This window comes from Triturus cristatus, chromosome 1_1 (assembly GCF_964204655.1).
Source record: "Triturus cristatus chromosome 1_1, aTriCri1.1, whole genome shotgun sequence".
Classification (NCBI taxonomy): Eukaryota; Metazoa; Chordata; class Amphibia; order Caudata; family Salamandridae; genus Triturus; species Triturus cristatus.
Window position 1 is genome coordinate 48813324 of NC_140579.1, and position 26299 is coordinate 48839622.

A 26299-nucleotide genomic window follows, 5' to 3' on the forward strand; every position below is an offset into this window, starting at 1 on the left:
ATCGTTGATAATCGGGATAATCTGTTTGTGCATACTGATACATTTGTTGCGTTGTTGCGTGCGTGGCAGCAATAGGCTGCTGCTGTGTTGTAACTACGATCTGTGGTGGAGCTGGCATAGATTGTGGAGCTGGCATAGATTGTGCATGCTGAGGGATTTGTTGTTGGTTCTGATCCTGTCTAGGTGGACGTGGTCTTTCCTGGGTTCTACCTGTGGCGATATTATGTTTCAAGACTGCACAATCGTGTATATAATGACCTGGTTGTTTACAATAGTTGCATGTCCCTTTTGCAGGACCTGTGGTATCACCCTTTTTATGACCGTCAGCCGGAACTGACTGTGCCACAAGCATTTTCATTTTCGTGTCTTTCATACGTCTTTGTTCATGTTCTTGTTCCTCTCTAATTCTATTGTGATGATATTGCAACATTTGTAACATTTGTGACGGGGTGTTACCTTGCCAGGTACTCTCAAATTTCAATACTCTATTCTTAACTTGGGGCAGGGAGTTTTCAACTAATTTTGTCACAAACAGATGTGGATATGACTCGCTACTTGCTTTTATGCCACTATTTATACCAAAACATTTTTCGAATCGGGAATAGAAATCACTAGTGTCTTCATCTTGCTTTTGTTTACAGGCTGAGATTGCACCCCAGTCTTCCTTTTTCGTAGTTAATAAACGTGGCAGTACCTGCACTAGTAACCCTGGTAGTGCTTTAGTCTTGTCCCCAAGCCCTGACCCTGCAGCTCGGGCTTTTTCTTCGGTTTCTAACGCTGTCCAATCTATCTTTTGGTCTCCCACCTCCCAATCCTTTTCTTTGAGTTTTTCGTAGACACCAGCAGGCATTAGTACTTTTAATATTTTCATAATGTCGGGGTAAGTATACTCTCCCATGAGTAACATGTCTTTGATCTCACGGTGGAAACCCGCTGGGTCTTTGTCATGGCTAGGTACTACTTTCTTCATTTCTAATAATTCAATTTTAGTTATAGGTGTGTACACAAATACTCGTTGGAAATTATTGCCTTCGCCTCTAATTGGGTGCACTTCGCGTAAGGGATTCTGTCTGTCCATGTAATACGTCGTTCTTTCCTTGATGGGAAGTGAGACATGTTCTGGGCATACGAAAACAATATACTGGTTTCTGAATTCTAGAATTTCTTTAATTAAATCAGTACCTGAACCTCTCCATCTATTCGTGAGTAATTCAGTCAATATGTCAGGTAAGGGACCAGGATCGGAGTGTTGGCTTTTATATAATATAAGGAGTTGTTGAATCATGTATATACCAGCTAAACGCTGTTCGTCTGGGGTAAGGTTCAAAAACGTGTGTGCTAGTGCATCATCACTGTATTTTCCGGGACTGTCAGCCCATAGGACTGCTGACCTGGCTAATTCTTGTTCGTCCATAGAATCGAGCATATGATACCCCCTTCGTTCTCGGAGTAAATTATCAGCAGCTTGAAATAGGTGTTCAGGAGACCTTATATTTATTATAGGGGTTTGGAAATTTCTGTTACATTCTGGGCGTGTCGGACGTATTGGATCATTAAAACATCTGGTATTATTATGAGGTCTTCCTCTACCTACATAAGCAATCGTTTCTAATTGTCCTGCGGCTATTTCTGATTCTTGCTCCTCCTCTCCCTCTGATTCAATTCTGTCTGCTTCTCGTCTTTCTTTATGTATTCGCTCTACTTCCTTGCGGATCTTTCGGTACATGGCGACTATACATCCCTGTTTATCATGTTTCTCTTCCGATATATTCTGACCCCATTTGGCAAGTTTTTGCATGGTATCATGATCTGCCTCAGGCCTGTCTTGGTTCCTGATCACGCAGTTTATAAAAAATCGTAGTAGTTGTTTTTGTACATCCACTTTCTGGTATTCCATAGCTTCGCTAATACTTTCAGGGCCGCGCCCTGTTTGGACAAAGTGATATATATTGTCTAGGTGTTCAACCATTCCTGGTATCGTCAGTAAATACAATGTAGCTCGTCGTATACGTAGTGATGACAGTAGCAGTCTGTCCTGCTTACCTGGCACTGGATCATATCTACAATCCACAAGCTGTTCTTTAAACATGTCGGTTGTTGCTAGTTGGGGTGTACGTTGGAGTGCTAAATCTCGAAGGGTCTGTTTATTTCGTGGCGGTGTGGCAAACATGTCTGTCGTACCTCCTGTAGCACCATCTGAGGTGCTGGGCAAGAAAGGATTTGTTGGATGTAAAATAGAAATTGTAGATGCGGGAAAAGCGGTAGAAACGGACGGACCTGCGGGAATGGGCGTAGGAGTTTGTTGTTGCGGGGATACAGTCGGATGGTCTTGGCGTTGAACACCATCAGCAAGCGGTCTGTGTGGTGTGGTATTAGCATATTCGGGAGCTACATCATCTAAATAGGAGGAAAGGAAAACATCTTTTGCTGTTTTGGGATGCCCTTTGGGATGTGCTTTTATCGGGAGTAATGGAGGTGGCAAGTCTTTCGGTATTTCCGGGATAGCCTTAGGTAACCCTTCGGCCAGAAGAGGATACATACCATTCACAAGGGTATTTCTTTGTCTGTCTACTTGTTCTGATTTTACTCGGGTACCTTCCTCAATTAATAGATTTTCTCGGGCTTTATTTGAATTCTCCTTACTTTTCTCTTCCTGTCTGAGTGCTTTTTCTGTACGTCTATATGATTCTTTACGCCATAATTCAATGGCATCTTTCTGTGACTGTCTGGCTTTCTTTTTCCATAATTCTTCTTCTACTCTCATGATGCAATCTGCATCCCAGGTCCCAGCTGCGGGCCACCTCTGACTTTCTGGTAATTCCTTGGTGTAGTCCACCCATAAATCAAGAAATAATACGGCGTCTAGGCCATGTTTATGATACATGAAGTACCCTGGAGTGTCCCTAGGAGGAATGGGAACAGCTTCTTCGAGTACCCCTTTTCTAGTTTTAATCTGTCTTAATTTCGAAAAGAGCGGCATTTTGAGATCTGGTTACTTAGTCTTGAACACACTTAATACAGTAAACACAATAATGAACAGTCATTCACACCACAATATGTAGAAAGTATTAGAACATTTAACATTTAACGAACAATGACTATAGGGAACTAGTTACTGGTATAATACTTAATACTAGATGATACAGTATTATATACAAGACATACTAGATATACTGCTAAACAGTACAGATACACTGCTGAAACAGTGCAGACCGGATTTGTGTACCCAAACCCGTCTTGACCGGCACAGACTATGTGCACGTGTAAATGCCTCCCCGGCAATGGTACTCACCGGGTAGCACGGAACGGAAGGCCTCGGAACTGAACTGGACTGGACCGGACTGGACTCGACTCGACGCAGAACTTCGGAACCTGGTGGGCCTCTGTATACCTCGGATCTTGCTCTCTCAGCTAGGCTCTGGTCGGGATACTTCGCACTTCTCACCGCCTCGTCTGGGTGTTGATCGCAGCCTCAGTCACCCCCGTTTGGCAGGAGGGAGATACAGGAAATCCTGCGGGTACGCGTTGTTGTCCGTCCAGCTGTGGCAGGAGACCGGGCCTGCAACGCACCTCCGGCGCGTGAGATGAGAAAGTGTCCCTATTCGGGCGCCAATTTATGTGGTAAATATTTAATTACCTATACTATTTTTGATGCGGTAAAATCTAGTAAGAATAACTCAGTAAAATAAGAGGCAGAATCCGTGGTATTAGAGGTTCTGAAAGGGCTTTATTCCTCTACAAAGGAATTACAGTTCGAACTGCAGGCATCATATTCCATCACCACGGGGGTTCAGGAAGGGAAGGCAATACATTATTGACAGGTAATCGTTTTTATATGAAAAGAATTACATTAAGACAGATGCAAGAGGCGTAACAGCTGATAATAGAGATAACAATACACATACGTACTAAAAAAGGCGTACATTTGGGCGTAACTAGAAACGTCATTATACATGATGTCACAAATGGGTGGATCCATAAGAGAATCCTGCAATGTCAGCAGAAATAATTGGCAGAGATGCGCGCGCAGCCGCATGACGTGTGATTGACGTGCAACTAGGGGGTGAAGGGGACTTGACATTTGGCTCTACATGTGGAGACAGAAGTCTGGGGGGTCAAGTCAACCTAATCCCAAATCATATCTAACATCCTATGTTTAAAGAACTGTGTTATCCAAAAGGAAAGGTCTCTCGGACGAGATCTATTCTATACTGACTGTTAGTGCGTGTACAAGCGTCTAAGTGTCTACATGAGATGCGAGGGGGCAGGAATCTTCCATGGTAACAGGGGCTATGAGTTACTTGCATGAGGACAGAGAAGCCGGGCCCTTTGCTCTGTAGCTGGAAGAATGTTTACCTAAACTACCAGACAGGAATGCATTGGATGAGGAGCGGAGCAGATAATCTTGAAGGTGAAATACAGTTTTTGGCAGGCAAACAGGCCGAGTCAGGCACCGTTAGCCGCGCAGGGAGTAGGACAAGGTTCATGGATACAGATGCGAGCTCAGACTGGAGCTGTCAGGGGTAGAAAGCAGGAAAAGGCTTGATGGCAGAATTCAGGGCCTACTCGCCTGAACTGCAAAATGGAGTGAATGAACCATATAAAGTCGGTGGCCTTTCATACTTAGGAATGGAATATCCGGCCCATTCATGGCGGATCTGAAAGAGGACATGTTGACGGTGGACGCACATGTGTTTGCGTCTTCATAACTGGAACTGGAGGGAACATACATGTACTTATAGCATATACATGGAGCCGTTGGGGTCTAAGATAGGGGACATAACTGATCACAAAATTCATATTTCCTCAATCCTCAGGCCAATGGGACTCAATAACCAGCCTGCTGAACGTGGTGATGTAGTGAAGGAGGTCCTGGTTGCCTTGTTTGAGGTTGAGCAACTCATTATCAGCGACTTGCACAAAGGTGTGACGAGCGAACATACGTCGCATGGCTTCCTTAAAGGTCGGCAGGTGGTGCAGCATGGGGTCGTTGTGTTCTACCAAGGCAATGGACCACTGAGCGGCGTCTCCGCCCATGTACGACAGGATGTAGGCTACTTTGGATGTGTCATCGGGAAAAGCCGTGTTCCTGGCCATGAAATGCAGGTGGCATTGATGGATGAAGATGCCGTACTTAGTGCTGTCGCCGTAGAAACGTTCAGGTGGTGCCAGCTGTACGGGATGGGGAGTGATGACTTGGACGGCAGTGCTTGGGTTGCTGGTAGCGGAGGGCCCCCCAAAGGTAAACGTTGGCTGTCTCAACAGACCTTCTTGTATAACCCTGGGGCTAGGGGTGGTTCCCCAAGGGCTGATGACCCCAGCAGTCATCTGGCCCTGTAGGGTGGTTATGTCGTGGCGTAAACTGAGGTTTTCTGCCTGTATGGCAGTCAGCATGGCTGCTATGTCTTGCAAGGTAACCTCCGGGTTGCCCATGTCGTCTAGGCGGAATGGTTAACGTGGGCTTCGTATTCTGTCAGGTGCTCCACAAGACTTACCTCTGCTTGTGCAGCAATTCCGCAGAGACGACAAGAGCGCCCGCCCCTGTACTCACCTGACCCTCGTGGACACTAGAAACCAGTAGGGATGAGATGGACGCAGGGAAGGGAGCCAGAAAGAAGGTAGTAGGTCGGCGTGCAGGGTATCTCGGAACTACCTAAAAACATGAAGACCCAAATCAGTAAAGAACCCCAATACCTACTTTACCAAAACACCGTAAAAACACACACAGATAATATCCCTGTCCCCAACTCCGGAGACTCACCCGTAGTTGGCAGACCACGGAATACTGCTGGAAGTGTGGCTCCACCGAAGCTACGCAGGTGAGGTGCTCCAGTGCAAACTGTACAGTAAATCAAAGGAAAGTGCTCCTGCACGTTTTAGTGGAAACAATAAGACATCCCTAGAAGGTGAATGTAATGTTAAATACTGCTCCAGCGCTGTGGAGTCTTCCCCCACTTCAGCACACCAGTGCAATGGGGATAGGAAAAGATATGCAACACAAATCAATTGTAAAGCTCGAACCCCCCAAGCGCTCCTGTACGAAGGAACCAAAATCATCAAAAGCGCTCCTGCGCGGTGGAACCAAAACCATCAGGGGCGCTTCTGCGCGGCATAACCAAAATCATCAAGGGCGCTACTGCGCGGTAAACAAAATCATCAAAGGCGCTTCTGCGCGGTAAACAAAATCATCAAAGGCGCTTCTGCGCGGCAAAACCAAAATCATCAAGGGCGCTACTGCGCGGTAAAACTAGGCTTACCCCAGGCGCTCTTGAGAGGAAGAACCCCAGGCAGACCCCTCAACGTACCAGCGTGACAAGGACTCAAGGGTTGGTGAAAGGTGGTACCTCGATGAGTCTTCCGGCGTGAGGGAGAAGGCCAACCAGCAAGGCTCCAGCAGAGAACGTACCAGCTCTCTTTTCCACCTTCAACACCAGGAATATCTTTCACGCAACGTCTCTCGGGGAGAAATCCAAATGAATACGAAGCACTGAGCCGGCGGGAAAAGCGTTTCCCCCGGAAGTGCTTCCGTGACCCTTGTCGATAGGCCGAAGACTAGACCGGGACTCGACTTCCGCCGGAAGTGAGTCTCCCGGCCGTATCTGTGTGTGCGTTTTAGCGGAGGAAACGGCAAGCGCCGTGTAACATGACAGTCGTCAGCTGCAAGATAGAGAGTCACGAGCACCAGCCAGTCTGCCTCAATGCCTCCCACAGCCGAGAGCCACAGCACAGCTCTGGCCTCTCCCCCAAAAGGTGCGGGCAGATCGGGCCGAAGTTCTTTTCGTCCGTCATGCAGCTCCCCTCGGTGTAGCTCCTTTTTCCCAGTGTACTGCTGTCAGTGGCGACACAGGAGCCAATCAGGCCGCCAAGCTCTCTCTTCCCTCCTGTCGCAGGTCTAGGATCACATCTCAGCGGCAGGTCGCAGCCCTCCACTCCTCACCAAATTCCAGGTGTGTTTTCCGATCAGGCTCTCCTCCTTCTTGGGCCGATCCCCGGCGAGGAGTGCAGGTCACGGGTTTCAGGCCATCAGCTCGGCAATCAGTGCGTGCCCCAGTAAGGTAAGGCTTCTCTTTACCAGCCGGGAGGGAGGGCCGCAGGTCTTTGTTCGCCGATCGCGGCCGCCATTTTGTGACCCGGAGCTCTGGGATAGAAGCAGCCTCGTAGTAAAGTCTCTTGTCTTCCTTCCTCACCACAATGCATCTCAGTCGTGGCAGCAGGCGTTCCCCTACTCGCACCACTCTTTCAATCCCGGGTGGCACGGGCTAGGGCTGTATTACAGCAGGACGATTGTTTGGGCTGGTGTGGAGCTACGGGTTCACACAACCACCATTCGTGACTTCCAAGCACAGCCCCATCATAGAGTAGTGTTAATCCTTTGTTGTACACACTCAATCAGCAAATGATGTCACACACTCAAAGACTGAACTCAGACCAATTTTGTTTGTATCAAAAATAGTATTAACTTATTTTATTTCTAGAACCAAGCCAAGCCTGGCACAAGTAAGTGAAATAAATGCTTTGCAAAATATTATGCAGTTTTAACAAGTGAATGCAAGTTCAAATGCAGTTGTTTTAAATACAGGTAAGTCAAGGTATTGAAATTACTGTACTGATTACTTTCTAGTTACTTTTAGATTACTTTTTAACTACTTTCATCTACTCAGTGTGCCTAGATATCACACTGAATGAAAAGTGCAAGTGTAACCATTCACTTGCCCATCCCCACACAGCCTTGGGTGCAAATATACTATTTGCTCAAATTCACAAGTTTTTAACACAATGGTGTTACAAAGTTCTAAAGATAATATTCACACATTATCTGAATACATTTCTGTTTTTTATTACAGATGTTTTTGTCATCATCCTGTTATTGAAAGTGTATATATAACAAAACTTTGAAATCATTACACAACATCCTAATCTTTGATGGTGTTTTCCCAATGCATTTCGGGATAATCCTATCCCTTCGTCAGGGGAACTGAAAATCAAACACAAATGCTGCAATTAGACATACAAGGAGGAAATGAACCTATAAGATCAAAAAATATGGTTTCCTTTTTGACATCATGACCAAACACTGTAGGATCGTATTTAAATGTCCCCTGCTGTATAGTGCTCCTAGTAGAAAATACCCTTCACCAAAGAGAACGAATGGATAGTGACCTGCCACCTGCCTTCCCCAAGCAACACAAAAGAAACAAATCAGTAGCCACGACTTACTTGTACAGCACCAATAATGCGTGCAGACGGCCAGCTAAAAACATGAAATAATTACATTGTAATAAAAATCAACTCCATACTAACTCGAAATAAACACCTGAATGGAAATGAAAGCTAACACATACCTTGTATACTGGCAGTGCACCCAAGGTTCCGTCTTCACATCTCTTACACAAACACGCGATGCTCTGGAGCTTAACCCCAAAGTCACTGTTAACCCTTACCGGAAGCCACTACCTGAGCACATGAAATGCATCCTTTAAGCGAAAGATTCAACGCCACGCATGCTGTCAAAAAAATGCCCCTGTGATAGTGCTGGCTGACAAATAACTTCTATCATCGCAGTGCACCCAACAAGTCGCCATGAAGTTTCCTACACATCCGCCCTGCTCCGCGCTCACAGAGGAGTCAGTTGGTTTGATAATTTTGTCCTTGCAGAGACACTCCAAAAGATCCTTTAATTCCTTCCTAACACTGAGTGGTACACGTCTAACTTTATGCTTTACCGGTAGTGCATCCTTTTTTAGTTTAATGTCATGTACTACTCCCTTGACACAACCAATTTTGTCTTCAAATACTTCCTTGTACTTGTTGAGAATTTCATCCAGATCATGTGAATTACTATTAGTACATACATTGACTGTTGAGATGGGCATATCTCCGAGAATTATGGGAGTGTCACTTCCAGGTTTAAGCATGATGCCCATTTTGCCTAGATCACGGCACCCAATAATATCCCGACCTTTTTTTGCTACATAAACTTTGGTGGCTATAGATCTACCCAAAAGATTTACTGTCTCATGAAAATAACCTACCATATCTATGTCCTGTCCGCCAAACGCTTTAGGGTTCACATCTGGAAAAAAAAGTTAATTAGGAAAAACATTTTTGTAATAGGTTATATCAGACAGTATAGTAATGGGCGATCCTGAATCTGCCATAACTTCTATATTAACATTACCAATGCAAGCTTGACATAAAGGTGCTTTGAAAGATGCCTCTGAATCATTGATATTTACATTCAATATTAAATTATTAATCATATCGTCTTCAAGTTCCTCAACTGCATTAACACTCATGGAAGAAGAACTTTTGTTCTTGACATTAGTTCTGCAAACACTTTCAAAATGCCCTTGCTTCTTACACTTGGAACATCTTCTGCCGATGGCAGGGCAAACGGGATTATTTCCAATGTGCGTTTTAGAACATGCAAAGTTTTTTCCTAAGATTTAGGTCTTGTAGCTTCCAAAACTTTAGATTTGCTTGAAACAGTACAAACAGACTCAGAATTGCTGTCAGATCCTGTGATCAATTTACTTGAAACTGATGAGCGTTCAATGCTTATTGCAATGTCTAACACTTCAGTTAAAGTTGGATTTCTACATGCCAAAAGACGTTCTTGCACCTTTTTTGAGAAACAATTGAAGACAAGCTGATCACTTAGATCACATGTCTTCAAACTGTGGGGCGCGCCCCCCATGGGGGGGCATGGATGGGTTCCCAGGGGTCGCAAAGGCCTCTACAAGCACATGTAAATGAAGAGGCCTGGAGTGCAGCGATGTTTATTTGCTGTATTTCCAGGCGGTCTCCATTTACTCTGAAGCCCTCAAGAGTGCTGTGGGGCCAGAGGTCAGTGGGTGTGCTGCTGGGGGCTCACTGGGCAGTGTCTGAAGTCTTATTAAGACTCCAGCACGCCTGGGTTTTTCACAGGTCTTTAAAGACCATTGGCACATTTACATACCTTTGCAAACTGGTTACCGAGGCTTAGTTTTTTTTCTGTTTCCAGTACCCCCTGGGCCCCCACTCTGCCTATTTTTACATTGCATTTTACATTTACTGCTGTAGTATGTGAATGCATTTCATGAAAAGGAATATAAAGTAGGGTTGCCAATAGAAAAAAATGCCAGGCATGTAGGTTTAAAGAGCCTGCAAAGACCTTGCTTTGACACTAAATAGGGATTTAAATAAAAACGTATGTATTCATTTGTCATGTGACTTTGTCTGTTCCTTTTATTTTCAGTCATGAATCATTCAGGCAGCCCTAGAACACATTTAAAAGTGCTTTATATTTGCTTTTCAATGTATGCACAGATAAGTGCTAAAAATAGGGTTTTAGATGACTATTTTTGTACCGTCTGCAACATCAAAATAATGAGCTGGTACCCCTAATTATAAGACTGGAAGTTTGTTGCAGGATCAGCACATTATTTATTTCCTCCTCCCTTGATCCCTAATTAATGCCATATTAACAATAGTTTAACTTATATCTGAAACCCTACACCCCGTCAATAACATGCTGATTAACTTCAAGTGTCTGGGAATTCACCCTGCATATAGACAACTCACTCCTCATTCTCACCCTTCACTTTCACGCTCACCCTGCGCTCACAGTGCATAGTTATGGTTTTCCCGCCACATAATCCATTGTCTGCTGCATAATTTGCAGATTAAAAAATGCAGCAACACGTTACCTCACAGTGGAAGGCCCTTTCTAAAAATTGACTGGTCACCTTTCTTTTTTTTTTTTTTTTTTCTTTTTTTTTTCCAAAACCTTTATTTGACACAGTAGTTATGTACAGTCACGGGCCTACAACCTCCGAGGCCGGCCGCTAGTATGCAAGAAGGAGAATCAATACAGCAAGCAATTGAGCAACCTGCACAGAGGGCGGCTAATCTGCCCACAACAAGACTCCATATAACAAGAAGGCTTTGAATTAATATTTTACAAAACTAAAAACACAGAACAAAACTAAAACCAGGCATGAAAACTATATAAGCAGGAACTTGCTCTCCCATGGGGGGGGGGGGGGGCAGCCTCCTCTCAGCAGCACTATAAGCAAAAGCTAGTATTAAGCGAGGCGGGGGGGGGGGGCAGGGAAGTACACATGTACCGATTCCAGGAGGGAACAGGAATGTCCGAGCTAAGGGGACAGGGCTACGTCGGAGGCAATCACCAGGGGGGGCGTGCATATGTCACCCCGGTAAGAATTCCACGGGCCCCACATCTTATTCCATTTTTTGGGTTTGCCTCTAGCAACATACACGGTCTTCTCCCGGAACATGCACCAGTCCATGTTTTCTCTCCACTTCGACACCGTAGGAGACCTACCCGAGCCCCACAGCTGCACAATGTCTCTTTTGGCTATCATATTACCCAGAGTCACCCAGCGCTCCTGGGCCGCATCACAATCAGTCGGTTCCCACACATTCAACACACAGCGCCGCGCCTCCGGGAGTAGGGCCACACCAGTGACCTCCTCCATCACTGCATGCACCCTAGCCCAGAACCGGACAACCACTGGACATTCCCACAAAATATGCAGAAAAGTACCAAGCAGGCCACAGCCACGCCTACATAGACCATCACTCGAATATCCCAAGCGAAGCAAGCGGGGACCGGTAACATAGACCCTGTGTAGTATCTTTAACTGCACAAATCTGAGGCGAGCGGGTATGGCCACCTCTCTCGGCGAGGCTACAGCCGCAACCCAGTCCTCGTCATCCAGTTCTAGGCCATCTGCGACCCATACTTCTCGCAGGCGGGTGAGGAGGTCGGCGCGAGCATTAATCATTTTTTTATATTTTTATAGATCAGGGAAATGGTGCTATCTGGCAAGTAACCATCAAGTATACGGTCTTCCAAAGGGGAGGCCTCAGGGATAGCAGCCGGGTTCGGAAAGGCAGAAAGCAGGGCGTGGCGAATCTGTGCGTAACGAAAGAATTCCCTATCGCTCAGGCTATATTCGGCCCGAAGGACATCGAACGTTTTAAAAGCGCCCTTCGCCCACAGATCTCCAATGCGGCTAATACCAATCGTGTCCCACTTCTCAAATCCCTTAGTGCGCCACAGCCCGCCCAACTCTTCGGAAGCATACAGCGGAGTCGCCCGAGTCAGGCGACCCTTCCAGCCCATAGCGGCAGTGGCGCCGTGCCATGCACGTACAGCGTTGTTCGTGGGGCCCGTGAGTTTAGCGCGTCCCTTCGTGGAATAAAGCATTCGATTGAAATCCCCACCCGGCAACAGTAGCTTGTCCATCTCATACGCGGGGTTCAAAGCCGGGCCATACGTCCCATGGTTCACTGCCACCAGCTGAGACGCCCAGTAATACCGTTTGATATCAGGAAGAGCTATGCCACCATCGTACCATGGAAGAGTCAGCTTAGTAAGTGCGATGCGTGGTCTCCCATCCCACACCAGCTGTCGCTGCAGGCCTTCCACCTCCCGAAAATATCGTGCAGGCACCACGTCCAGCGTATTCTGTAGGGCGTACAAAAAACGTGGCAGAGACATCATTTTAAATAAGGCCGCTCTGCCCAGCGGCGATAACGGAAGCCTCCGCCACCGGACTACGTCCGCCCGAAGACGCTGAAGCGGCGGCAGCAGGTTAAGAGAGTAGCGATCCGCTGAACTCAGGGAGACGTGAATTCCTAAATATTTAAATCCAGCCTGAGAGATTTGAATCGGACAGCCGCGAGGGAGAAGAGGGGGGTCGCCAACCAACACATATACACAGGACTTAGCCCAATTAATAACAAGCCCAGAATTACGGCCGAAGGAGGTCAAAACATCGAACATCACCGTCAGCGATTTCCGCGGCGAGGTGAGGTAGAGCAAAATGTCGTCCGCGTAGAGTGACACACGGTCTTCAAACGTCGGAGTCCACCGGATACCCGCCATAGAAGGTTCCCACCTCAGCCATGCCGCCAGGGGTTCCAGCGCAAGAGCAAAAAGAAGCGGGGACAAGGGGCAACCCTGGCGGGTGCCCCTCCCGAGCACAAAGGGGGCAGACACCCTACCATTCACCACCACCTGCGCCAACGGCTCCACATACAACAATTTCACCCATTTAATGAATCCGGGTCCAAAACCAAACTTGGCCAGTGCTGCCCAAAGATACAACCATTCCAGCGTGTCGAACGCCATCGTGGCGTCCAAGGATGCCAAAACGGTGGGCTCCTGGATACAGTCGACCCTTGTGAGAACTCCATGGAGGCGCCGCAGGTTCAGCGCGGTGTTACGACGCGGAATAAAACCAGACTGATCCGGATGAACCAGGTCACCGATTACAGTAATCAGTCTATTTGCCAGGACCTTCGCAAGAATTTTTGGTTCGGCATTCAGGAGTGAGATAGGCCTATAAGATGCACAGCCGTCTCGCGGCTTCCCCTCTTTGTGGAGAACCACAATCGTTGCAAGCCGTTGGTCCAGCGAAAGGGAGCCCTCCTCAAGCGATGCATTAAACATCGCCCGGAGATGAGGCGCCAGCGTCTCAGGACGAAGCTTGTATAACTCGATCGGCAGACCATTCGGGCCCAAAGCCTTTCCGGAGCGGAGTGTGCGAATCGCCAGTGCTATCTCATCGTTCGTCAATGCCGCGTCCATCAAATCTCTGTCGGAGACGGAGAGGCATGGCAACGTGATATCTCGTAACAATTGGCGAGAGTCGTCCTCCGGCCTATCCGAAACCGACGTATAGACACCACGCAGATGATCTGCAAAGCAAGTCACTATCTCTCCGGGATCCGTGACACGCACACCGTCAGCACGCACAATCACCGGAACCACTCGATTCACTCTTTCGCTCTTTTCCAGCCACGCAATCAGTTTTCCAGCCTTGTCTCCCACATCATACAAGCGCCCCTGCTGTTCCCGATTAGCGAGCTTCGCAGCATTCGTAACCAGCGCTCTATAGTCCGACTGCTTAAGGCTAAGGGCGTGAAGTTTCTCCCTTGTGACTCCCCGCCCAAGATCCCCTTCCATACTAGTTATGTCCGACTCTAGGCGCGCTACCTCTTCGTTTTTACGCTTTTTAGCCAGGGAGATCAGGGATAGCGCCTGCCCACGGATCACCACCTTAAAGGCCTCCCACAATGTCAAGGCTGACGCGACGGAACCCTGGTTTTCCGTGAAAAACCGGTCTAGGAACTTCACCAATTGGGCACGAACTGTGGGGTCACGGAGATACCAGGGGTTAATCGGTGCCACCCTCCCCCAGCCCACAAGGCAATATCCAATTGGAGCAGTACCGGGGAATGATCCGAAATGCCACGAGCAAGATGTTTAACTTCCCCAATCATTGGGGCTTGGGCGGCCGGCATCAGTACATAATCCAATCTAGACAGGGAGCCATGGGCCCCAGAGTGAAACGTAAACTGAGCCAACCCTGGGTGCATCGTTCGCCAACAGTCAACCAGTCCCATAGTATCAATAAAACCACCCAACCAAGAATGCGCCCCAGGGAGGTCTCTGGGCTGGTGACGATCCTCTCTACCAGACACAACAGAGTTAAAATCCCCACCAACCAGCAACAGGCCCTCAGGGAGCCCAAGCAGTAGGCCTCCCAGATCCGCGAAGGTGGTAGTCTGCAACCCAGGGGGGACGTAAACTGAAACCAAAACTAAAGTTCTACCCTCCCACCGGCCAACCAGCACTACGTAACGCCCCCGGTCATCGTGCTTCACCTCATCAATTTCCAGCGGGAGAGAGGCACGGACCAGAATGCCTACCCCTCTGGACCCAGTAGTAAAGCCGGAATGGGCCACCAAACGGTAACCCCGTCTATTCAAAGCCTGACAGGAGTTGCCCACCCAGTGCGTCTCTTGCAAGAAGACGATATCAGGAGAGAGACGTTTCAGATATTGTAGCACCACCCCTCGCTTCAGACGATCCCCCAAACCATTGATATTCCATGTTAAGATATGCAACCCCGTACCCCCCATCCCAACCACAGCGATCACCCCACCCCCCACGCGAGCCAAAAACAGAACAGCGATCACCTGGTGTAAAACTAACCTGAAACAACAACAACTCCGCCACCACCACCCCCCCAACTCCCGTGACACCCCCCCCACCCTGCACCCCTGCACTAGAACATCTAGCCACCCCAACTCGCAGTGTGCCTGTCGCCCCGACATAACCCTAGTCTACGAAAAGAAAGAAAACTCCCCCGGAGGAGGAAGAGTCTCACCAGATTCCCCGCAGCCCCCCAACACAAAAGGAAGGGCAATGCAGTCCCATGTACTAGGTCACCCCCGACCAGAGTCTGAGTTCAACACACGATTAACCAGGAACAATAGTTCAGTAGTTCACGGGTGCTCCGCCGAGCCGCCCACGTCGTCCTCGGTCCGCTCATCTCCCCCGCGCCGACGGTGCAATGTATCAATCCATTCCTCCACCGCATCAGGCCGGTCGAAGAAGTGGGTTTGGTCCTCCAATTCAACACGAAGCTTAGCCGGGAAAAGCATGGCGTACTTCAGGCCCATGTCTCTTAAACGCCGTTTCACAGTCAGAAACCCCATGCGCTGTTTTTGGACTGTCTGAGTAAAATCAGGATAAAAGCTAACGTCCACGTTCTTATACTTCAGCGGGCCATTGACATGGGAAGTCTGTAGGATGGCGTCGCGGTCCCTAAAGTTAAAGATCCTGGCGATGATGGGACGTGGTGGGGCCCCCGGCTTCGGCCGACCCCCGGGATTCTGTGGGCCCGCTCCACCATGAAGTATTTGCTGAGGCCCTTCGGCACGAGGTGGTTCAGGATCAATTCCTCCACAAAAAGATCCACCGACCCATCCTCCGACCTCTCCGGCACACCTACAATGCGCACGTTGTTTCGTCGTGCCCGACCTTCAAAATCCTCCAACCACTTGACCGAGAGGTCCGTGAGGGCCCTCAGACTGTGAAGCTCCGTCTGCATGTCAGTAACATCTTTCGTGAGGCCCGAGGTCGTGAGAGCAAGGGAATTGACCCTGTCGCTGGTTTTCGAAAGGTCCGCTCTGAGTAGGTTGACATCAATTGACACGGTGTCAAGCTTGTGGGCCAGAGAGTCAAACCGCTGGCCAACCGATTCCTTCATGGCGTCGATGGCACCCATGACATCGTTAAGTGTCAGCTCCGCTGAGGATGACGGTCCCTCTCGAGCCACCTCTGCGGGCCCACTCGGACCAGGAGACCCCTTCTGATGGGCATACCGATCCATGTTATTCGTTTGTACATAGCCACCTCTCCGGGTGGCCATGGGCCTTAGCTTGTCCCCGTCTAGTCGGGCCGCCATTCTACGGCAGGGGAAACCCACCACCGGATGCCCGTATGTTGCGGTGGTTCCCTGGGGGGGCACTCCGCAGTCAGTGGTAGACAGCTCCCACCACCGATCGCACCCGCCGGCCTCCGGGCTGCTCAGATGTGGAGCCTTCACCGGCACCCGCCCTCCACGTCACTGAGGAGAGTCAAAAGTGAAAGTGAAACCCGGGGTGCACGGGTCAGCCCGATGCTCCGGATCCGTTGTTGTTCAATTGGGACACGGGGAAGATGCCAACCCGAGCCCGGGGCAGCGTCGCGGAGCAGGCCCCTCTCCCAAAGACCGAAAAAGTAAACTTCCCAGAGTCCGATTTGAATTTTGAGAACAGGGGTGTCCTCAGCGTAGGTTCGCCCGTAGTATTCCTTCAAAAGATCAGGATGAAATCCAGGATAATCGTGGGAGGCTGCGTGAGTCTCGGGAGCTCTGTGCCTACTCGTCCATCATGGTTGCGCGCTAGGCTCCTCCCCGACTGGTCACCTTTCTGTTGCTCATTTCTATATGTGGGTGTTAATGTGGTACTTATGAGGGGCAATAAAGGCCAGGACAATGTCAATAAGTGTAAAAACAGCGCAGTAATGCTATCACAAAAAATGCAGCATAATTCGCCTTTGCTTGCTGCAGAATTTAGTCAACCATGCAGCATAATTTGGCATTCTCCTGCCGCATAATTCCAGTGGCCCTGTTTATAGTGCTGTGAGGTCCCAGCCTGTGGCAGAAAGCACTGTGAATATATAAGTCATTATTTTAAATCAGTATTCACATACTGTAAGCTAGTCTGCTGCAAAATGATGCAGTGATTGAGATATAACAAGTTCTTACAAAATATACTTTTTAGTAATAAGTAATCAAACTGTATCTAATGCAGACATTTTTAGGTCTCGCTGAGACAGCGCTAGTTGTCTCTTTGAGACATTTTGTAAGTGGGTTTTAAAAAGTGCTACCCACATGATTTGGCAGGCCTAAAGCTTGAGTGCACGATGGCGTGCACGTGCACAGCTGCTGCTCGCACTCCCTCCTCCCTTCTCCCCCTCTCTTTTCGTCAGCTTTAATCAGGCTCCTCTGATGCTGGCATTCCCCCCCCTTTCTCGCCCAGCCCTTCTTGTCACCTCGGCTTGTTTATTCGTGCGGTCGTGTCACTTTCACGGCCAATGCTTGTTTGTGTTTTCTGCAATGCTTCATGATTGCAGCAGGGCTCAATGCATGTCTGTGTCCGTCCCACCCCTCCCGCACCGCCACCCGCCCTCTGTGTGCCACCCCCCCTCGTTCCTTGTTATTATTGTTTCCTGCTTGTGTCTTTAGTACTTGTTTATTTTATAAGCAGGTCACTGAAGGCATCTGCTTGTAGCTGCTGGTTGCCGCGGGGTCATGTTCGTGGTCTAGTGCTTGTTTTAAAATAATTTTCTTTCACTTGCTCTGCTTCGTGCTCCGCTATTTTCTTTTAGTCGCTCAGGTTTGTTCTTTAAAACGCATTAGGAAGCATATGTGCACGTTATTTTTTTGTGAGAATCTCACTAGTGATCACTTTGTCTTGCCTCCAAAACAAACGTTCTCCGCTGGCTTCATTTTTTTTTAACACACACATTCTTGTTTCACTTTTTATTAACAACGAGAAGAGCTGAGACCGAGACCCTGCCCACACCGTGTTGCCAATGTACATGAAGGAGGTGGAGACAAGAGACTCTCGGCAGCTTTCCACTTTCACTCGCTAGCACCAGCTTCTGCTCTCCTGCTCCTCCAGCCTCATGTGCTCCAGAGCAAAAACACCGGTCAGGAAAGCAGACCAGTACTACCCCGCCCCCTACCCGAGGAAGCCCTGACTCCAGAGCATGAGCAATTAAGGCCCCCTCCCACCGAAGCTAGTCCTCTTTTCCAGAAAGTTGCAGTGGTTTGGGGCTTTTACGGAGCGCTCTTTCCCATCCTGGGCCCTGCAGCTTCAGCTCAGGTAAGCATGGCGCACAAGGAGCCAGAGACCACATGGCTCCTCCAGCGTGGCCGGAGGAGCCATGTGCTGCATACAAACTCTGGTGGCCGCTGAATATTCATTGTCAGCAGGAGTGCAGTGCGTGATCAGGAGCCTGTAATATCTTTAATGCCTAATTAGCATGGCAGCGCGATCGCGCTAAATAAACACACGGGAGCCGGTCTCGTTAGATTGCACACGCGGCTCCGACTGACTAGCCGAGGCCACGCCTCTTTAATATAACTAGCTCGCGTCTGACGTCACGCGTCAGCGCTAGCGCACCTCGGCAGCGCGGAAGGCTAGAACGCCTCGCGCATGCCGAACATTACACTCCTTCCAACCTTCATAAAACATCAAGCACAACAAGAAAACAAAACGATGGATCTGTTACCAGTTCGCCAGTCCTTACAGGTCACACCATATAGTCCGCCAGCTGGGATGATGGTGCCGGGTTCTTCCTCAGGTTGTAGCGGGACGGACCGCCTCTGGAAGGGACCACCTCGGGGGTTCTGCGCCTTGGGGTGTTCGGCTCGGCCCGGGCTTTGGGAGCTGTCAGGCGGGTTACCCCCTGGGGTGGTTGGGACGGGCTGTGCACCCCCATCCTCGCTCCGACCGTCCTCCACCTCCTGATCTTCTCTCAGCTGGTCGGGATCCGGCCTCTCAGACTCGGCCCCGGGACGCGGCAGTGTTCCTGGGTGGACTTTCTTAAAGAAGGACACATCTCGCGTGACCGTTTCCGCACCTCTTTGAGCGGTCACCATCGTGCCTGTCCGGCGGGTGACCACCCATGGTTGTGGTTCAAAAGGAAGTCTGAACTTGCTGCCTGGGTAGCGGTCCTTCACGTACACTCGGTCTTGCTGCTGTATCCTGGACTCCTTAGCTCCCCTTCGCAGGCTGGCGTGGTCGTTGGCTAATGTCCTCTCATTGGTGGCTTGTGCCGGAACCCAAGTAGGGTGGTGCGGGATCGTGTCGCTTACGATTCTCCCCATGGTGGCTGACCCGGGCGCTGCCTCGGTTGTGACGTGGGGGGTCAGACTGTATTCCCGCAGGAAGCTGTAAATTGCTCTCTCTAGTGGAGATCCCTCAGCCATAGCGATGCGAATGGTTTTATTGAGCGTCCTCATGAACCTCTCCACCTCTCCATTGGCCTGGGGCCACCGTGGTGTTATCTTGCGGTGAGCGATCCCCCAGCTCTTGAGATACTCTGCGAACTCCTGCCCCTGGAAAGGCGGTCCATTGTCGGTCTTAACCACCCCGAATATGCCATGAGTGGCGATGGTTTTTTCAAACTTCGCGATCACCTCCGTGGCTGTCTGGCTCCCCACGATTTCGACCTCTGGGTATTTGGTGAAATCGTCGATGATGACCAACGCATACCGCCCATCGGGGAGATGTCCGAAGTCGGCACTCACGCACTCCCATGGTCGCAGCGGATTGTCTTCGGTTGCCACTGGGTGGGGGCGCTCCGGCGGTCCTGCGGCTTGGCACCACGTGCAGGTTCTCACCGTCTGTTCCACTATCGCATCCATTCCTGGGAACCATACTTTGGCTCGGAGCCTGCCCTTTGTCTTCACCACTCCTTGATGTCCCCTGTGGGCGAAGTCCACCGCTTGTTGAGCGAGGCTGGCCGGCATGATTAGTCTCGGACCCCGCAGAAGACATCCCTGGGCGTCAACGGACAGCTCACTTCTCACCTTCAGGAACGACTCTAGTGTTAGCTTGGCTTGGGGCGTCCTTCTGTTGAGCGAGGCTTGAATTGTCCTTCAATCCCCCGATCTGACAGCCTCCACTGCTGCTCTCACACACTCATCGCCTTCTGAGGCTTCTCTTATTGCGGCCAGGCTCATTGGGAGGGGCCGTGACCGCTCTGTCACATACCGGACATACTCTTCTGTATCCTCGGCCTCCTCTTTCTCCTCCGTCGTGGCTTTCCGCGGGTGTCGTGACAGGTAGTCCGCCGGGTTCGTGGCCCCTGGTTTGTACTCCACCCGGAAGTCGTACCCTTGTAGCTGGAGTATCCATTTTTCAATCCGGGGTGGCGACTTCGAGGACGACCCTTGGAAGAGAGGGATGAGTGGCTTGTGGTCGGTTGTCACCGTGAAATGATGTCCATATACATACACGTGAAAATACCGGCATGCCCAGTGGATGGCGATGGCTTCTCGTTCAATTTGAGGGTACCGCTGCTCTGTTTCGGTCAGGTACCGGCTGGCGTAGGCGATGGGGGCCCACTCCTCATTGTCCTGGAGTTGTGTCAGGACCGCTCCCAGCCCAAACGGACTCGCGTCCACTGCCACGTTGGTGAGCTTGGCCGGGTCGAAATATGAAAGGGTAGTGTCTTCGTCGCTTGGAACGCCTGCTCTTGTTCCGGGCCCCACTGCCACGTGGTGGACGACTTGGTCAGCTCCCTGAGGGGTTTGGTGAGGTTGGAGAGGTCCGGAATGAAACGGCCGCAGAAGTTGACCATGCCCAGGAAACTCCGGGCCTCCGAGATGTTCGTCGGAGCTGGGGCGTCTTGGACATCCTTCACCTTTTCCGGGTCTGGGGCCACCCCTTGGTCCGAGAATGTAGACCCGAAGAAACTGATTTTATTCTGCAGGAACTGGCACTTCTCCCGGTGCAGGGTCAGGCCTGACTCCTGGATCCACTTGAGGACCCCCCTCAACCGCTGATGGTGTTCCTCTATGGTGGACGCATATATGAGCAGATCGTCACTCACGTTGAGCACGCCAGGGAGCCCACTGAGCACGTCTCTGATGGTATTTTGGAATACCTCGGCGGCACTTGAAATGCCAAAGTTCAGGCGCCGATACCGTCTGAGGCCCACATGGGTGGAAAAAGTGGTGATATACCTCGAGTCCGGATGGAGGGGTAGCTGGTGGTAGCCTGACCGTAGGTCCATTTTCGAGAACCACCTGGCCCCGTTCAGCTCTCCCAGGATGTCATTAATGGTGGGCGTCAGGTGTCGCTCTCTTTTGACCGCGGCGTTGGGGAGGCGCATGTCTACACATATGCGGACTTGTCCTGGCTGCTTCGGCTTCCTGGCGATGACGATCGGGGATACCCACGGGGTTGGCCCACTGACCTTTTCAATGATGCCTTGTCTCTCCAGGGCCTCTAGCTCCTCCTCGATATTCTGTCGCAGGTGGAAAGCAATTCGTCGGTGCGTCAGGGCCACCGGCTGGACCGACGGGTCGATGTGTAGGGATACTTCCTTTCCTTTCAGGCATCCAATGCCGTTGAAGACTTCTCCAAACTCTTCTAGGATGGTGTCCAGTTCCTCCTCCAGGACTGCCATGGCGAACGATATCAACCTCAATTCTTCGGCCGATTGCCCGCTCAGCAGCATCCCGCTGCCCTCTTCCGTGACATAGACGGTGGTGCTGATGCTCCTCTCGCCATGTTGTATCTCTGTTTGGAAGCACCCAATGAGGGGGATGGGCGTCTTCTGGCCATATGCGAACACTCTAATCTTCGCCCCTCTAAGCGGGGGTTTGGCCCGCAGTTGGTGGTAGACATTGGCGGCCATTAGCTCGATGGAGGCCCCAGTGTCAATCGTCGCCTTTACCTCTTGTTGTTGGACTAGTATGCGACATTTCGGAAGTCTGCGCTTCTTCTTCTGTGGTTGGTGGATTGCAAACACATAATGGACTGGGTATTCTCCGGTGTCGTCGTCCATGTCTTCGCTGTCTGCCTCTTCGCGTACCGCATGGGCCGCCTCCTTCTTGGCTCTGGTGGACCGGCAGACCGCCGCAAAGTGGTTCATCCACCCGCAGGCGCCGCACCTTTTCCCTTTGGCCGGGCAGTCTTGCATGCGGTGGGGTTGGCCGCCACAGTACCCACAGTCTTTCTTCTTTGCCTCCGGCTGCCGTTTCCCTCCGGTTTGCCTCCCTTTAGGCCGCACTACGTTCACCGCTTCCGCCACTTGCACTTGCTCCGTCTTCACAGGGCGATGTAGGGCTGCCTCCATGTGCGAGGCTCTCGCTTGCGACAGCTCCTTTGACCGTCCGAGGGTGAGGATGTCCGACAGGGGCTTTCCTTCTTCCTGGAGGACGGTGACACGAAGCTTAGACGAGTAGCACCCCTGTATGATCTGCCCTCGGATCTCCTCCTGCTCATCACGGAACCCACACGTGCTGGCTAGCTCCTTCAGCCTGCCATGGAACGTATCCAGAGACTCGTCCGCCTCTTGCTTGGCCTGACGGAAGATGAACCTCTCATAGTCTCTGTTCGCCATGGGCTCAAAATGGGCGTTGAGCGCGTTCAGCAGTGTGTGGTACGTCTTCGGCGTGGCTTCCACGAGCGTTTTGTAGATGCGGTGGATGTCTTTACCTCCTAGGTGGAGCAGCAGTGCTCTGCGCCTTTCCCTCGCGATGCCAGCCCCTTCGAAGTAGAATTGCAGGCGGTCTGTCCAATCCTTCCATCGCGGGGCGAGGGACGACGGGGCACCATCAACGACAAACGGCTCAATGGCGGGAATCGACGCCATCTTGGCAAGTGCGCAGCACGCGGTGAACGCTGGCTTCCTCTCCTCTGCGTCGACGCCACCTGGCCTGCACTCCCTCCGGGCGTTGTTTGGTGACCTCCCTCGCGCTGCTGCACCAACCGGGGGCGCGCCTACCTCCGGACATCGTCCGCGGGACTCTCCGGCGCTTCTGGGTCGCGGCGATCACACCTGGCATGGGCCCGGATCGGAGGAGGACACAGTGGTCTGCAGACACCTCGTGGGGGCATGTGCGGCAGCACCTGGGCGAGACATATCCCTTTCAGGCCGTGGATTGGGGCTCCAGGGCACACACAGCAGAACTTTGGAAGGGCCCTCCTGGCACCTGCAGTGATCTTCACCAGGCCTCCCAGCAGGCTCAACCGAGACACCATGAGGGAAGCAGCATGCACAGGCTCAGGCAACCTGAGAGGACACCAGAAGCATTGTGGGGCGCCAAAATTGCACAGCAGGGCTCACTTGACCCCTCGTCGCCAGTGTAATATCTTTAAATGCCTAATTAGCATGGCAGCGCGATCGCGCTAAATAAACACACGGGAGCCGGTCTCGTTAGATTGCACACGCGGCTCCGACTGACTAGCCGAGGCCACGCCTCTTTATTATAACTAGCTAGCGTCTGACGTCACGCGTCAGCGCTAGCGCACCTCGGCAGCGCGGAAGGCTAGAACGCCTCGCGCATGCCGAACATTACAGAGCCGAGGGGTCGGCACGATACCAAAACTCGATCATAGTTGTATTTTATTGTTAGCCTAGAGCTGGAGTGACTTGTTGCGCACGCTTTCGAAGGCAACTTCTAAGTCACATACAGGTATGAGTGCCTAATTAGAGAGCAGACGATTCAAGGCAAGTGCCATCTGAATGTCAAACTATTCTGTGTTTTTAGTCTGTTTTTTGGTGATGTTTACTACTTTCTCACAGTTTTTATATAGCCTGAACTCAACCGGAATGATTTGGAGCGCTTTATAAGGTCAACACTTAAATTATACAAGGGCACGTTAACTTTGCTTTAGGCGCGGGGAGATTAAGTGAATTGCCCAGGATCACAGTGTTTTAAACCAACATCGGGACTCCAATCCGGTTCCAAAAGCGGCAGCTGTAGCCCTAAGCCAGATATCATCCCCACCCTTTTCCTGTTAAGCTCTCAATGTGCACACGATTCTCCTCCTTTCACCTGCACGCTTCACCCATCCCAAGGCACTTAATCGCCACCCGTCTTGCACAATACGGCCTGGGCAGCATCTCTCCATATAACTTTCTCCCTTTTCACCCCATGTTCCTTCTCCCACCCGTGCCCTCATATTGATTCACCCACCTGCTCTCTGTGATCCCTCACAACCCCCACTTCCTGTTGCTCTCCCCTCCAGTGTTACTGTTTTCTTTTATTTTTCTTCAACTGGGACCGGCAAACAAAATCTATTTTGAAAAAAGTGCTTCTCATTCTGTTGGTGCATGCATGCTTGGGGCTTGCTCCTGTAAAATACACAGCCGACAGCGTATGCCTCTTCGAACTCCTTTTTTTTTTTTTTAAAGCAGTGCTGCACAGCATCTGGGATGCTGTTCCGCAGATCTCAAAACGTTAGCAAAGCTGATAGGGTCCAGGGGTAAAATATATTGGCTTTGCCAAGAGTTGTTTTTGTAGCGATGATGATAAACTCACCTTTTCTGACATCTGCGACAGGCCCATTCACCACTATGAAATCTCGCACTCATCAGCAAATTTCACATTGAAGCGTAAACTGAAGTTCTTTGGTGTGGCGATCAGTTCTAGGTCTTCTCTGTGGGAATTTGTTTATCACACATGTTGGTGATATGAGAGAGCCTTCAGTTTCTATGTATCACGTTACCGTTGTTTTTACTACACCCTATGATTTGTTTGACATGTTTGTATTGGTGATAACTTGAACAGATAGCAGCAGAATGTGCAAATAGGTCGTTTAAAGCATATAATAGTTAATGAGAGGACACTAGAATTTGATGGACGACAGATAGTCAAAACCACATAATTATACCCAAATCAATACCACATAAATATACCCTCATAAAACCACTCTATGCCACATAACAACATTCAATATAAATACACTCCACGCCACATAATTCCCATCAGCATAATTGCACTCAATATCACAGTTCCACGCTACATAATTCAGCGCCACACCACATAATTCAACTCAATTCACTTACACAACACACCGCCTACATCCATTCCACAAAATTCCACATCATGCCACAAAATTCAACTGCACTCAACATAATTGAACTCCACTACATATCACAACACAAAATACCAAACAACATAATTACATTCCGTAACAATCCCACTATACATAATTTCAGTACACTCAATACCATATAAATACTATCCACATAATTTCACTGCACACCATGCCACATCATTCCACTACTCAAATCCACTACACACCACACTATTCCACGCCACACAATTCCACGACTAAAAATTTAAATCCAACCCACATAATTCCATTCCACTCCACACCACAATGTGGCTGGCGTCCCGTGTGCGTCCTTTCTGGCCGGCTACATGATAACCTGCGTCAGTTTCAAAGATATGTCAGTCAATTACATAAGCTGCACTTGCCGCAGAAGACGATGTGGTTTCCAGACCAGTTGCAGTTGAGGTCCGCAGTCACTGGGATTAAACGTGTCAAGCCAAAAAATGTACCTTTGTTCCAGTATACATACAGGTCTGCGTCGTTCTAAAGGGATGCTATGCAAAACCACACAGAGGCTTTACATTTATATTACAGTCGACCTTCCCCGCATCCACTTTGTAATGAATTCTTCAAATGCAAGTGTGCTTTGCAGTCTAGTGCTAGAAACTTCTCTTTGCTTTCACCACTGCTTAATTTGCCCCGGTGTCCGTTGCCGGTAGTCGGCGTTTCTTTTAGTGAGATCACAGCTTCTCCCCCGCCACCCCAAACCCAAGTCTACAAAACTCCCAACCAAGTAACACACTAGTTGACACCAAATTCTCCCACGAGTTCACTACGGTTCTACCAACTGATGTTTTTCTTCCAGCTAATGAAACCAGAGAGGCAGTTACCTCACTGCCTTAGGTTTCATCAGCAGAAGGCTTTCCTTTTATTATTTTTGAAAGTGTACCAGTTACCTAGACACCGCATTGTTTTGTGTTTTTTTTCCAACATATCGGTGTATAGATCTGTGCCAACGCGCAGTTTCCGTTCACAGTATATGTTGTTACATAGATTGCATAATGCTGTATTGCCATTGGTATGGCCTCGCAGCAATCCCATAGTTCTAGACTAACAACCGCTAGATAAAATGCACGTTATGTCTGGATTGTGCTGACTAAAACATCATTCTGCAATACTCCACGTCTCTGCCAATATCCACTACATGGTGAGTGAATCGTTCATGTCCGTTGAGTGTCTCATTCCTTCTCCAAATGCAGGCCCGATTTCTTTACCCCCCCCCCCTCTGCGCGCCCGATTTACAAACACACATCTAAAAAGTAGGAAGTGTACACATCTGGGTTTTATTTTAAGTAGGTAGTACGTTTGT

At 49.8% G+C, this 26299-nt stretch overlaps 1 protein-coding gene across 1 annotated transcript in view; it reads left to right on the forward strand.

Moving 5' to 3' along the window:
- The window catches only part of LOC146869334 (E3 ubiquitin-protein ligase TRIM39-like), a 184047-nt gene that overhangs the window by 98166 nt on the left and 59582 nt on the right, over positions 1 to 26299 (forward strand). The window lies entirely within an intron of this gene.